General features: G+C 44.0%; 1 protein-coding gene across 1 annotated transcript in view; it reads right to left on the bottom strand.

The window, feature by feature from the left end:
- LOC132151620 (metabotropic glutamate receptor 4-like) overlaps nucleotides 1–13,452 on the bottom strand; it is a 172,210-nt gene that overhangs the window by 72,931 nt on the left and 85,827 nt on the right. The gene's annotated exons all lie outside the window — the stretch shown is intronic.

The raw sequence follows: 13,452 nt of genomic DNA, 5'->3' as shown, positions 1-13,452 counted from the left end.
CAAAAATGAAACGTACTCGGTTACTAAACGTAACCTCGGTTCTCTCTAGAAGATCGAACGAGTACTGCGTCTTAGCTAAGACGCTACGGGAAAAGTCTCTTTTCATGAAATACTGAAGCAAAAAATTATCCTTAATTTTGTATTTTTGTAAAGCGCATTTGCAGCAGTACACAGCCATAGGCAAGACGGCTCGTTCGCTCATTGGCTTGTTCTGCGGCAACTGCACAGCCTATCGAGCGCGGGCTGATGCAACATCAGACCAATAAGGGCGCTTCGCGCCCTTCTTGCCACTTCCCGCCGAAACGGGTGTGGCCCAACCTATAAAAGGAGCTCGAAAAGGCTGACTCACCTGATTTATTTCATCGCCGAAGCGAACCAGAGTGAATCATGCGCACGGCAGAGAACGCAGTACTCGTTCGCTCTTCTAGAGAGAACCGAGGTTACGTTTAGTAACCGAGTACGTTCTCTTACGAGAGCTCTCTCGTACTGCGTTTTAGCTAAGACGCTACGGGAACCCAATGTAAAACGCCGTGCGCGCAGGGATCACACACCAATAAACCTGAAGCAACGCCCAGGATTTACAGTGCACAGTCACCTGAGGGACTCACAGAGAGTCCAGGACAGAAAAGGGAAAAAGCCCTCCATCCTATATCTAGCAGCATCCGTAGATGCGGCAATATGACATCACACAGCCGAGGCAAGGCCTGACCAATGTGGCAATGCGGGTTTTACGCAATACTGCCCATATAACAGTCGGCAGCGCATAGCGCCCGTGAACTCAGAATTCCCCTCAGGGCCCTGATTCGACTATACCGACAACAGCCTTGCTTGCAAGACGGGGACCTCCAGGTTATAGAACCTGATGAATGTAGACGGCGAGGCCCAACCTGCCGCCATACATATATCCTGCAAGGAGATCCCAGTAGACCACACCCACGACGAGGCGACGCCTCTTGTGGAGTGTGCTCTGACGCCCAACGGGCACTGAAGGCCCCTAGAAGCGTAAAAGCTAACGCTATGGCGTCAACTATCCATCTGGATAGAGTCTGTCTCGAAATCTCGAATCCATTGGAACGTCCACCGAACGAGACAAACAGCTGCTCCGTCTGCTGAAAGGCAGCAGAGCGAGACACATAAGCTCTTAAAACCCTGACAGGGCAAAGAAGACTCGAGTCTCCATCCTCCCCTGACACCGGCAGGGCAGACAGGGCAATAACCTGAGCCCGAAACGGTGTGTTGAGGGATTTCGGCACATAACCGTGCCTAGGTTTGAGTATGACCCTTGAGTCATTGGGCCCAAACTCCAAGCATGACTGGCTCACCAAGAGCGCGTGCAAATCACCCACACGCTTCACAGAAGCGAGAGCCAACAAGAATACTGTCTTGAACGACAGATGCTGAAGGCTAACCGATTGGATAGGCTCAAAAGGGGGACCCTTCAAGGCCTCCAAAACCGCCGCGAGGTCCCACATAGGGACTGACGGAGGTCTGGGAGGATTCAGCCTCCTAGCTCCTCTGAGGAACCGGATGACTAAATCGTTCCTTACTATTGACTGACCGGACGCCGTTTCAGAAAACGGCGCGATGGCCGCCACATAAACTTTGATCGTGGATGGGGCTCTCCCCTTATCCAACAGCTCCTGTAGGAAGGAGAGGACCTCCGTCACCTCACAACTAAGGGGTGAATAACCTCGAGCTGTGCAGCAGCTGGAGGACACCGAACACTTCGAGGCATACAGACGTCGTGTCGACGGAGCTCTAGCCTGAGTGATGGTATTTAGCACTCCCACTGTGAGATCAGCGGGTAACCGTTGAGCGCCCACACATGGAGGGACCACAACTCCGGTTGAGGGTGCCAAATCGAGCCCCTGGCCTGCGAGAGGAGGTCCCTCCTCAACGGTACCGGCCACGGGGCGACATCTGCTAACTGCATCAAATCTGGGAACCATGGTTGGTTCTTCCAAAGAGGTGCTACAAGCAGTATTGAACATCTCGTTTCTCTCACCCGTTCTATCACCTGCGGAAGGAGGGAGACGGGAGGGAACGCATAAAGCGGGCAGCACGGCCATCTCCGTGACAGCGCGCTTTCGTTCTTGGAAAAGAACGCGGGGCAGTGAGCGTTTTCGTGGGACGTAAAGAGGTCCACCTCCGCCATGCCAAATCTCTCCCACAACAGCCGGACTGTTTGCGGGTGTAGAGACCATTCGCCCGTAGGAACATTGCCTCTGGACAGCCTGTCTGGACCCAGATTCTGCAGTCCAGGCACATGCACTGCTCTCAGCGAGCGCACGTTGCGCTGAGCCCAAACCAGGAGGCGTTCCGTCAGCCTGCACAGGTTTCGGGACCCGAGACCGCCCTGGCGATTTATGTAGGACACCACGGACATGTTGTCCGCACGGACTACGACGTGGTGATCCTTGATATGGGGACAAAAGCGCGTCAGCGCGTTCTCCACTGCCAGCATTTCCAGGCAGTTGATATGATGGAGATTTTCCCGTTCTGACCATAGGCCAAAGGACGGTCTGCCTTCGAGCAGCGCTCCCCATCCCATACAGGAGCTGAGGCCATGAGACCCAGCATCTTTTGACAGTGTTTGAGCGACACGGTCGCGCCGCAGCGGAAAGAACTCGCTGCGCGCTGAATGCCCATCGCGCGCTGTGGTGACAGCCGCGCCGTCATGGAACACGAGTTCAGAACTATACCCAGAAACAGGATCGTCTGACTGGGGTTCAGCGAACTCTTCGCCCAATTGACACTGAGGCCGAGCTTCTCGAGGTGATCGAGTAAAACGGCCCTGTGGTCCACGAGCTCCACTCGTGATCGGGCCAGAACCAGCCAGTCATCCAAATAATTCAGCACTCGTATGCCTCTGAGTCTGAGAGGAGCGAGCGCTGCATCCATGCACCTCGTAAACGTACGAGGAGCCACGGAGGACTGTAAACTGGTATGCCTGGCCCTAGAAGGCGAATCTCAAATATCGCCTGTGGTTTGACGCTATCTGTATTTGAAAATACGCGTCCCTCAGATCTATTGACATGAACCAGTCCCCTCTGCGAATCTGCGAGTTTCCTGGTCGTAAGCATTTTGAAACTGTGTTTCATCAATGCCTTGTTCAGCTGTCTTAGATCCATTATGGGCCTGAGACCCCCGTCTCTCTTGGGCACCAGAAAGTATCTGCTGTACAGCCCCCCCCCCTCGCTTTGAGCTTGAGACACAGGCTCTACAGCCCCTTTGCTCAACAGTTTTGATATTTCGGCCCGAAGTATGTGTGCTACTTCTGTTTTGACCGTAGTTTCGACGCGTGCTGAAAAGCGCGGAGGGCGTCGAAAAAAACTGTAGCGAGTAGCCTCTCTTTATAATGCCTAGCACCCAATCCGAAACCCCTGGAAGCGCTGACCATGCATCTGCATGAATGGATAAGGGCTGGATGCGAAGCGCGCTCTGTTGACCGGGCAACGGCGGCGCTCGGGTGTGCTGCGCATTTGAGGCGGGGAGCGCGCTGATCACAGCGGGCAGATCGCTCCTCCTCGACCCCGTCCCGGCGCTTAACCGACTGGGGGAAGGCTGAGCAGGTCCCATGGGACTCGATATGTCTGCGAGTGACTGTGGGCTGCATATGCCACTTTCAACTCGCTGTCTGCCTGTGCAGAGCGTACGTGCACGGGCCTCGTTTTTACAGAAGCCACGCGCCGTATGTGACATAGTGTATGTGGGCACTGGGGAGTGGGCACGTTTACTATGCGGCGCGCTCGATCGATCTGTGTCGATCTTATGTGCGCGAGCCCTGTGAGCAGGGCTGTGCTTACATGTGGAGATGAGCACTGAGGAGTGGGCATCGTCACTGCATTTATAGCACCATCGGCCGTGGCCGGACGAGCGTGCACAGGTTTTTTTTTTTTTTTTTTTACAGAAACCACATGACGCGTGTGACATAGTAATTGTGGGCACTGAGGGGTGGGCACGCTTACTATGCAGTGTGCGCGATCGACTTGAGTAGCTTTTACGGGCGCAGGCCCTGTGTGCAGGGCTGTGCTTACATGTGGAGATGGGCACTGAGGAGTGGGCATCGTCACTACATTTATAGCACCATCGGCCGTGGCCGGACGAACGTGCACGGGTTTCGTTTTTACAGAAACCACATGACGCGTGTGACATAGTGATTGTGGGCACTGAGGAGTGGGCACGTCTACTATGTAGTGCGCGTGATCGACTTGAGTCGCTTTTATGGGCGCGAGCCCTGTGTGAAGGGCTGTGCTTATATGTGGAGATGGGCACTGAGCAGTGGGCATCGTCACTACATTTATAGCACCATCGGCCGTGGCCGGGACACCAGAAATTACACCTTTTTCGGGAAATATCTGGGTAGCCGTGATAACCCGTGAGAGCCCGGCCACAGCGGAACTTGTACACCGGCGCTTCGATGAAGCAGCCATCGTGTGTAGTGCCGACGCAGCGTCACACAGCAGGCTTTAGATGGCAACACCGCTTTTGCCACCGTCCAGCAGAGGGCGGACAAAGGTGCGTCGCTATCGCCTGTTCCACCGGCGGAAGTGAGTGGTAGTTCCTGTTTTTAGCATCATCAGTGTGGAGAATGCTAGTGAGACAGACGAACGAGTTCGCGCTGAATATGGAGCATTCCAAGCCTTCGCCACCTCTTCGTGAAGCTCAGGAAGAAATGAGGCGGGCTTTGAGAAGTACGCTCATCCGAAAGGGAAATACCATCCAGCGAGAGGGGGGGGGCGCTGGTGCAAACCACTCGCGGCCGAAACTCATCGTGGCCAACACGAGCATTCGCCCCGGCTCCTTCTCGATGTCAGCTCGTCTGCTGGGCTTCTGAGCAGAAGGCGCGAGATCCTCGGAGCTCGCCCAGCCCTCACTGCCCGAAGCTAGCAGAGAGCGCGTGCCCTCTTCCCCCGACGCGGCCCTGAGATCGACTTCCTCGGACGACGCGCCGGCAAACAGCGGGCGCTGCCCACCGGGAAGCGATGCAGGCGGGGCCGGTGAAGCAGGGCGAACCGGCGAGCTCGGTTGAGCTGAAGACGGTTTCGGAATCCGCTGGAAGCGATGCTTTTACGGCGCCTCAGCGCAGCGGAGAATGCAGGCTCAGAGAAAAAGGCCAGGCGAGTCCTCAGAGTCACCATGGCAACAGCTCGCAGTGGGGGCATCCGCCGTCAGCGAGCGCGAGCGCTGCATGATCTTCACCCAGGCAGGAGACACAGATGACGTACCGGTCTCCCTCGCTGAGTGGGGCTCTGACGAGCCGCAGGAAGGCATCTTAAAAAAAAGACGCGAGCTCTTTTACGAGTGTGTGTCGCAGGGCGAACACACACACACACATAAAGAACAGCTTGGATATAACAGAACTGAAAGGATATAGGCGCCGGATAGCGCAGCAGGAACGGCAGTGGAAGGCGGCGATGCCAGCAGCTTCAGAATGGCTCGTCCTGCTGATGTGCTTTCTCAGACGGCGCTTGCTTCCTCCGTGATCCAGCGATGCGTGAGCTTCGCTGAAGAGATGAAAAATCAGGTGAGTCAGCCTTTTCGAGCTCCTTTTATAGGTTGGGCCACACCCGTTTCGGCGGGAAGTGGCAAGAAGGGCACAAAGCGCCCTTATTGGTCTGATGTTGCATCAGCCCGCGCTCGATAGGCTGTGCAGTTGCCGCAGAACAAGCCAATGAGCGAACGAGCCGTCTCGCCTATGGCTGTGTACTGCTGCAAATGCGCTTTACAAAAATACAAAATTAAAGATAATTTTTTGCTTCAGTATTTCGTGAAAAGAGACTTTTCCCGTAGCGTCTTAGCTAAGATGCAGTACGAGAGAGCTCTCGTAAGAGAACAACACGTTCCTTCTTGGGGGCCAGCACATCTAGAGTTGATGATAAAATTGAATTATAATGATCAACAGTATTTCCTGCAGAACTGTCATTTATCATACATGAAAATTGATTAAGATCGATATTTTTAAGATTTCTAAAACTAATAACCCTCTTTTGTAGTTTTTGCAGAGAAACAGATAAGTTAAAACTCAAGAGCTTATGGTCACTAATACACAAATCTTTACCTTCAAGCTGATTTATATCAGCACCAGCTATACACACTAAATCCAGTGTATGACCTTTTCTATGAGTTGGAAATTTGACATGCTGTTTCAGGTTAAAACAGTCTAGAATCTCCATCAAATTAGCAGTATGATTACAACTAGGACTGTCAACGTGAATGTTAATATCTCCAATAAGAATCATAGATGGACAAAGGAGATTCACAAATGCAATAAGCACTGTGAGTTCATCAAAGAACAGAGGGTTAGGCTTCGGTGGCCGATAAATAAACAAGATCAGAACAGGAGAAGCACCGCTAATTTTAAAAACAATACTCTCAAACGATAAAACAGAAGGAACAACAATTTCAGTTACAGAGACATCAGAACTGTACACAACAGCAAGGCCACGGCCTTTTCCAGGTGGAGTACATAAATTAAGATTTAAAAAGTCATTATGTTGGTGCCAAGTTTCAGAAATACAGAAGACATCAAGTTTTTGTCCAAGATGATGTCATAGAGTAAATCAGACTTTTTGTTTAAAGAACGTATATTGAGATGAGAAAACCTGATGGAATCAGGGCGTACTTTATCAGAGTATGTTGAAGACACTTGTTGTGGATAGCATAAGTTCGCAGGGCAAACACCACAAGAGATGTTTTGTTTAATATCAGTACATGCGGTACGGGAACATAAGACCTTAATGTCAGTCCCTGTGATGTTAAAATTCCGCTGTGAACCCCTATGAACATATTTAGGCCGACGTAGAAGGTGAAGTGATCGTAAAGTTTCACAGACACATATGTTGAGCACCAACTGGTGTTTCTGTGAAAGCAGTTCAGGCAAAGAGTACCTTATCATAGCGTGGTCCGGGTGTTCGAGGATCCGCTCTCCACAGAGCCCAGTCACTGGCAAAATACTGATGACAGCAGATAGCAGACAGATCCACATAGCAATGTCAAAATAAGGACAGAGATGTTGTGATGAACCTAAAATCAGAGACTGCTACACAGGACACCGTTTGATCCAGTCTAAAATGTCCGAGTAAATCCAAAAGCGTTGTAATAAAACAGATCTTCTGAAGCACGGTTACACGAACAAGGTGAGCACACAGGAGTGAAAAATCCAGGCACAGCGTGAGTGTGTCCGATCCCAGTCAGGAATGTGATAGCACAACCAAAGGATGGAATCCAACAATAATGTATAATAATAAATAAATAAACAATGAAAATAAAAAACAATTAAAATTGCAGAGTGGAGAAGCGGCAACCAAACATGCCAGCGTTCTCTCCACCGGAAGTCTGAATGATTTCATCTGTGTTATTAATTCATTTGTTGCCATAAATTATGAAGCAATTGCTCCAAGCAGGCAATGCTGCGCAAACATATTTTAATTAATACACATCTACAGTCGGCCTGATAATCTAAAAAAAAAAAATAATCTAAAAAAATATATATATTCTGTTTAAGCTTGGAAATAAAGAAATTTTGAAGATTTGTTTTAGAATTCTTAATTAAAAACACATTATGATGTAAATGGAAATTTTCTGAAAATCACGTATCAATCCAGTTTCATCTAAATTATATTGTACCCACACAAACAAGTAAATAAAAGCATTTCCAACAAGTGATCTCAGACTTTTGGCTGCCAATGTAAATGAAGATCCTACACTACAGGGATCGATCTTTTGAACAAAGGCAGCTTATATGATTGAAAATACTTTAGTAGGTACTTAAAAAAAAAAACTTAATTTCTAAGTGATGGCCAAAATGTAATAGTATTATTCAATTAGACATCCTGCTCATAAACTGTGGTCCTGAGACAGAATGGAAGCACCATGGGAGACATTCTATCGACCCGCACAGCCAAGACTTAATCCATTAATTATCTTTGTTTGTTTGTTTCTGCCTTTCTTTCTCATTCCCTGTTGTCCCTTTTTTTCTTGACACTTGCTCTTTCTCTACACCCTGGACAGATGTACAAATACTCTCATGAAGCTATAAGGAGACGGCATGGCACTGAGGTGATGCTCATGGTTATTCATATCACAGCCCTCAAGTCTCACGCCATCCGTCCAGCATCCTCTAAATACAGCTGTGGGAGTGGCCTGGATATCCTAAGTAACATGGGGCCTTTTTATATGGTGTATGAATAAAAACATAAAACATGAATAAATGCACATAACTGTCACCATTCCTTCTGTCCATATCTTACCACCAGCAAGAGTTACAACACATATTGGAGGTGCTATTAGCATTTTTCTTCTGAAGTAATTTCTATACAAGCATATTACAGCTAGAGTTGTCATAATATCAAAATCGGAGTAGTTGGTACCCTGGGAATGGTTTTAAAAGTGGGGAACACGTTATAATCCTGGATCATGAATATTAACTAGGTGATTTAATGTTTCCCCAGTGAATGCTAGCCATATAAGGATTAACATTTATTGATTGGTCATTAAATAGATTGACTGCTTATGCAACTAGTATACATTCAAGCTGAGGATTCTGCTTTGTCTTAAAGCTGTTGTTTTATATCACCAGTTTGCCTTTTTTTTTTTTTTTACTACAGCCAGCCAAAACACTCTTATATTATAAATATTACAATTATTAAAATTATAATTATAAATAACTTTTTGTATTCATATTCAAGACTAACCAAAATATTCTTATAAGGATCAGTTTACTTCGAGAATAAAAATGTCCTGATAATTTACTCACTCCCATGTCATCCAAGATGTTTTTTTGTCTTCAGTAAAAAAGAAATTAAGCTTTTTTTAGGAAAACATTCCAGGATTATTTTCCATATAATGGACTTCAATGGTAGCCAGCGGGCTGAAGGCCCAAATTTCAGTTTCAGTGCAGCTTCAAAAGGCTCTATACATTCCCAGTTGAGGAATAAGGGTCTTATCTAGTGAAACGATGGGTCATTTTCTAATAAAATAAAATAAAAATGTATATACTTTTTTTTTTACCACAAATGCAAGTCTTGAACTAGCTCCGCGAAACGTGTCTGCAAATTCACGCATTGTATAATCATGTTGGAAAGGTTACGTGTGGTTAGCCTTTCTATAATGCGTAAAGTCGACCTAGTGCAAGACAAGCATTTGTGGTTTTATTTTTATTCAATTTTTTGAGAAAATGACTGATCGTTTCACTAGATAAGACTTCTATTTCTCGGCTAGGATCGTGTAGAGCCCTTTGAAGTTGCACTGAAACACCAATTTGGATCTTCAATCTGTTGGCCACCATGTAAATCCATTATATGGAGAAAAATCCAGGAATGTTTTTCAAAAAAAAAAAAACTTAATTTCTTTGCGTCTGAAGACAGAAAGACATGAACAGGACATTTTTAATCTGGGAGTGAACTTAAACTGCATTTTTAGCATCAATTGTAACAATTAAAGAAATGTGGATATGACCGAAAAATTCAAACATATCAATTCAGTAATGACTATACAGTACATCTTAACTCTAAATAAATAAATAAGAGAATAATTTTCTAGACTAGACCAGACAGACCAATGCTCTACGGAGTCTAAGTGTTTACTCCATATATTTTATAGCTGTCTATTCACTTTAAGCTGAGGTGGGAGAAATTAAAAAGTGATGTGACATACGGCCTAGTATGGTGACCCATACTCAGAATTCGTGCTCTGCTTTTAACCCATCCAAAGTGCACACACATAGCAGAGAACACACACACGCCATGAACACACACCAAGAGCAGTGGGCAGCCATTTATGCGGGGAGCAGTTGGGGGTTCGGTGCCTTGCTCAAGGGCACCTAAGTCGTGGTATTGAAGGTAGAGAGAGCACTGTACATGCACTCCCCCCACCTACAATTCCTGACGGCCCGAGTGTGTATTTTAATCTACAAATTATAAATAGCAAAATTTCTGAAAATCATGGTATGAAGCTATTCTTAGCTATTCTTTAGACAAATATGACTTCCACAATTACATTCCAAACAGAGCAATTTCTAATTAATTCAACATTATATAAATGCAAGCCCATTTTTCATTTCATGGTTTTTAAATGTTCCCTCACTTCCAAATTGATTGTCTTTCCTATTGGCGAATGCAATTTAATACATTCGCATGAAACTTGCTCTCCATTCTTAAATACCAGAGCAGCTCTAAGAACAAATATCTTCTGGATCACGTTATTTAACTAACAAATGCACTAATGAGTTAATCCATTATGCTCTGCCCATCTACCGTAATGAAAAATGTATCTGGACACATTTTTTAAGCCAGTGTGTATTCTGAGCCCCACTGTTCCTGTTAGTAGAAGGGAAGTGGGATTTTCTACAATCAAGGATGAAATAAATTTTCTACATTAAGTGTGACTGGAAGCATGCAAAGGTGGCAATTATACATCATCAACTGTGGTTCACTTCCACAATTTATTGCAACTCTGAACTGTGAGTTCACAATAACCACACCTTAGATGTACTTTTCAAGAGTTTGCTTTAACACCAATCAAACAAACTTTAGCTTTTGGAGCAGAGTGTGAAAACACCCTGATTCTCCATTCACGAGGAAGGGCCAGATCTCAGGATAGAATATTGGAGAGGAACATATGTTGATAGACTTAATGCATAGGAGAAAAAATGGACTTGTGAGGAGGACACTGTTACCCTTCAGAAAGGAAAGGAGCACGGCTCCATCTCCCCCAGAACTTCCTCTAGGCGGCTTTGAGTATTCTCATAGACTTTTCATAGAACTTGACTAGAACAATTTTAGCTTCCATCTGTTTGCATACATCAGTGCTTAAGGGTTATGAAAAAGTTCATGCAAAAGTTTTGTAGATATTTCCCAGTAACAAAAACCTGGGACCCTCTGTTGGTTCCAGCCTGTCAACTAAGCTTAACCTGAAGCACTTGGAAACTTAGAAGTGGAAGAAATTTAGAAGGAAATCAATGGTTGAACTCAGTATTCCTCACACAAATCGCAAGACCGCTTTCCCCCTGGAGTGCACTTGAAGTTTCATTTCTCAGGAAGGAAATGCAGTTGGTAAGGAAATGCTTTGGAGAATATTGCTGCTTTTGATAATCTTAAAGATTCATTTCACAAAACAACTAGATCTGCATTTGCAGAATCAAATATCAGTCCTTTCAAGGCAACAGAATAGTGTTAAGGTTTTAGAGTAAAATTTCATAATATAAAATTTAATAGAGGAAGAAAGGAAGAGAGATCAATAGCAATATGCAATACAGACACATAAACAGATGCCAGAAAGATGTCCATTGCAATTTATTATGCAAAATCGGATGGGGACTGTACATTAAGTTTTAATTTCAGCTAATTGCTGAAAACTGAAAAAAAAAAATTTTTACTCAATATGTCTGTAATTTCTAAATGATTTCTATTATTTATTTATTCGTTATGTTTAAACTACCAAATATACTGACCAGCATTTATGGTAAACTTTCTCATGTCATGTATTTAAATGAAGAGTTTGGTTCCAAAATGCGATAAACGTCAAAATCAGTATTGTATCTGTTCGTTATTGGTAATTTTACGCAAAATGCGATATTCGCAGAGTTATTATATCACGTTTTCTCCCTTTTTTTCCAATCCGCGACAAACTCCCTTATTTGCAGAATGCGATATATCATCTCAACCAATCGCAGCGCACCATTCCACACACTCTAGACAGTAATTGTAGTGCTTCGAATACACCCGGCATTCTAGTTTTCCTCATCTACTTTGTACTTTGTGATCAACAAACAAGGCCTGCACGATAAATCGCATGTGACTGCCATGCGCATCTCGTCAGTAAAGCCCGGTTCTGTGATTAATAGTACCGGTAAATCTCCATCACGTGCTTTCAGATGGAAATTTTTCAGATGCATTTAATACACTGTGAGCCGTGTCCCGGGCACCTATCAGCGTCGCCCTGGCAACAAAGGAGATCCACCTGCACACAATCACTGCGGGCTGATCGGTCCCAGCTGAAGACGGTGAAGAGAGGAATACAAAAGCTGCACCCGAAAAGACACGGGTGAGAAAGTTCTCCAGAAGACAGCCAGTTAATGTTGTCTCTTATCTCTCCAGAAAGCGAGTGACCGGCCAGCCCGCCACCTGAGCACCGGACACTGATTTCCCCTTGCACTCAGCCAGCCGGCGAACAGGATCTTGCAGCACTGAGGACGAGCACTGGACACCTCTGGCACCTACACGATCACAACCACAAATAAATACACCCTCCGGGGCTTTAAACTTTCACTACAGCCTGCCGTGTGATTCTTCAGCCCGCGACAACACAGAGACATAGATCACTGACAAGCTACACTATATTGCATTCATTAGATGAGTTGCATTCGATCATGAACACGACATTACATAGCTTGTCAGTGTTAATGTTTTTATTAATACCATTTAAGTTTTTGTTAATATAGCACATAGCACTAGTCGACTAAATAAATGTAACATGGCAAAAATGAATGCACGTTTGGAAGTTGAATGGAAATGTTTCTTGTTCATGATGAAATTTTATTTTATTGCTGTAATTTATTTTATAGCATTAACAAGATGACCCGTTAAATTAATTTTGGAAGCGATGACTAATGAATGCATTTTTAGTCCAGTGCCTGTATATAAGATACGTATTGACCAAGTTCAGAAGCTGTCATATGTGGATAAACTTAATATGTTGTGTATTTAAATACAATATAAAAATAACTTTCATATTGATCCAATGGATTTACTGCATTTTGAGGGGGGGGGAAAGTATCAATGATTTAATGCATTTTTGTCAAAAAAATAATAATAATTTAAATTTTTAATGTTATTATAACCTAAAGATGCTATGTGAAAGTTTGAAACAGAAAATAGTGGTTTTCATCTTACCACTTCATTGGTAAAGAAAACAAATTTTTACTCAAATTACTAATAAAAATGGATTTATTGCATTTTGGAACCAAGTACTCAACTGTAATGCAAAAAAAAATACAAAAATTTTTGTTTTTTGTATTTCATTAATATCTGTACAATTATACGTATATATATATATATATATATATATATATATATATATATATATATATATATATATACGTTGTATATATATATATATATATATATATAGTACAGACCAAAAGTTTGGAAACATTACTATTTTTAATGTTTTTGAAAGAAGTTTCTTCTGCTCATCAAGCCTGCATTTATTTGAACAAAAATACAGAAAAAAATAATTGTGATATATTATTACAATTTAAATTAATTGTTTTTAAATTTAATATATTTTAAATTATCATTTATTTCTTTGATGCAAAGCTGAATTTTTAGGATCATTATCACATGATCCTTTAGAAATCATTCTAATATGATGATTCATTATCAAAGTTGGAAACAGTTCTAATACTTTTTTAGGATACTTTGATGAATAAAAAGTAAAAAAAAAAAAAAA

The sequence above is a fragment of the Carassius carassius genome, chromosome 10 (genome assembly GCF_963082965.1).
Source record: "Carassius carassius chromosome 10, fCarCar2.1, whole genome shotgun sequence".
Taxonomy (NCBI): domain Eukaryota; kingdom Metazoa; phylum Chordata; class Actinopteri; order Cypriniformes; family Cyprinidae; genus Carassius; species Carassius carassius.
Note: the sequence above shows the minus strand (reverse complement) of the source record. Positions and strands in the feature narration are given on the sequence as shown.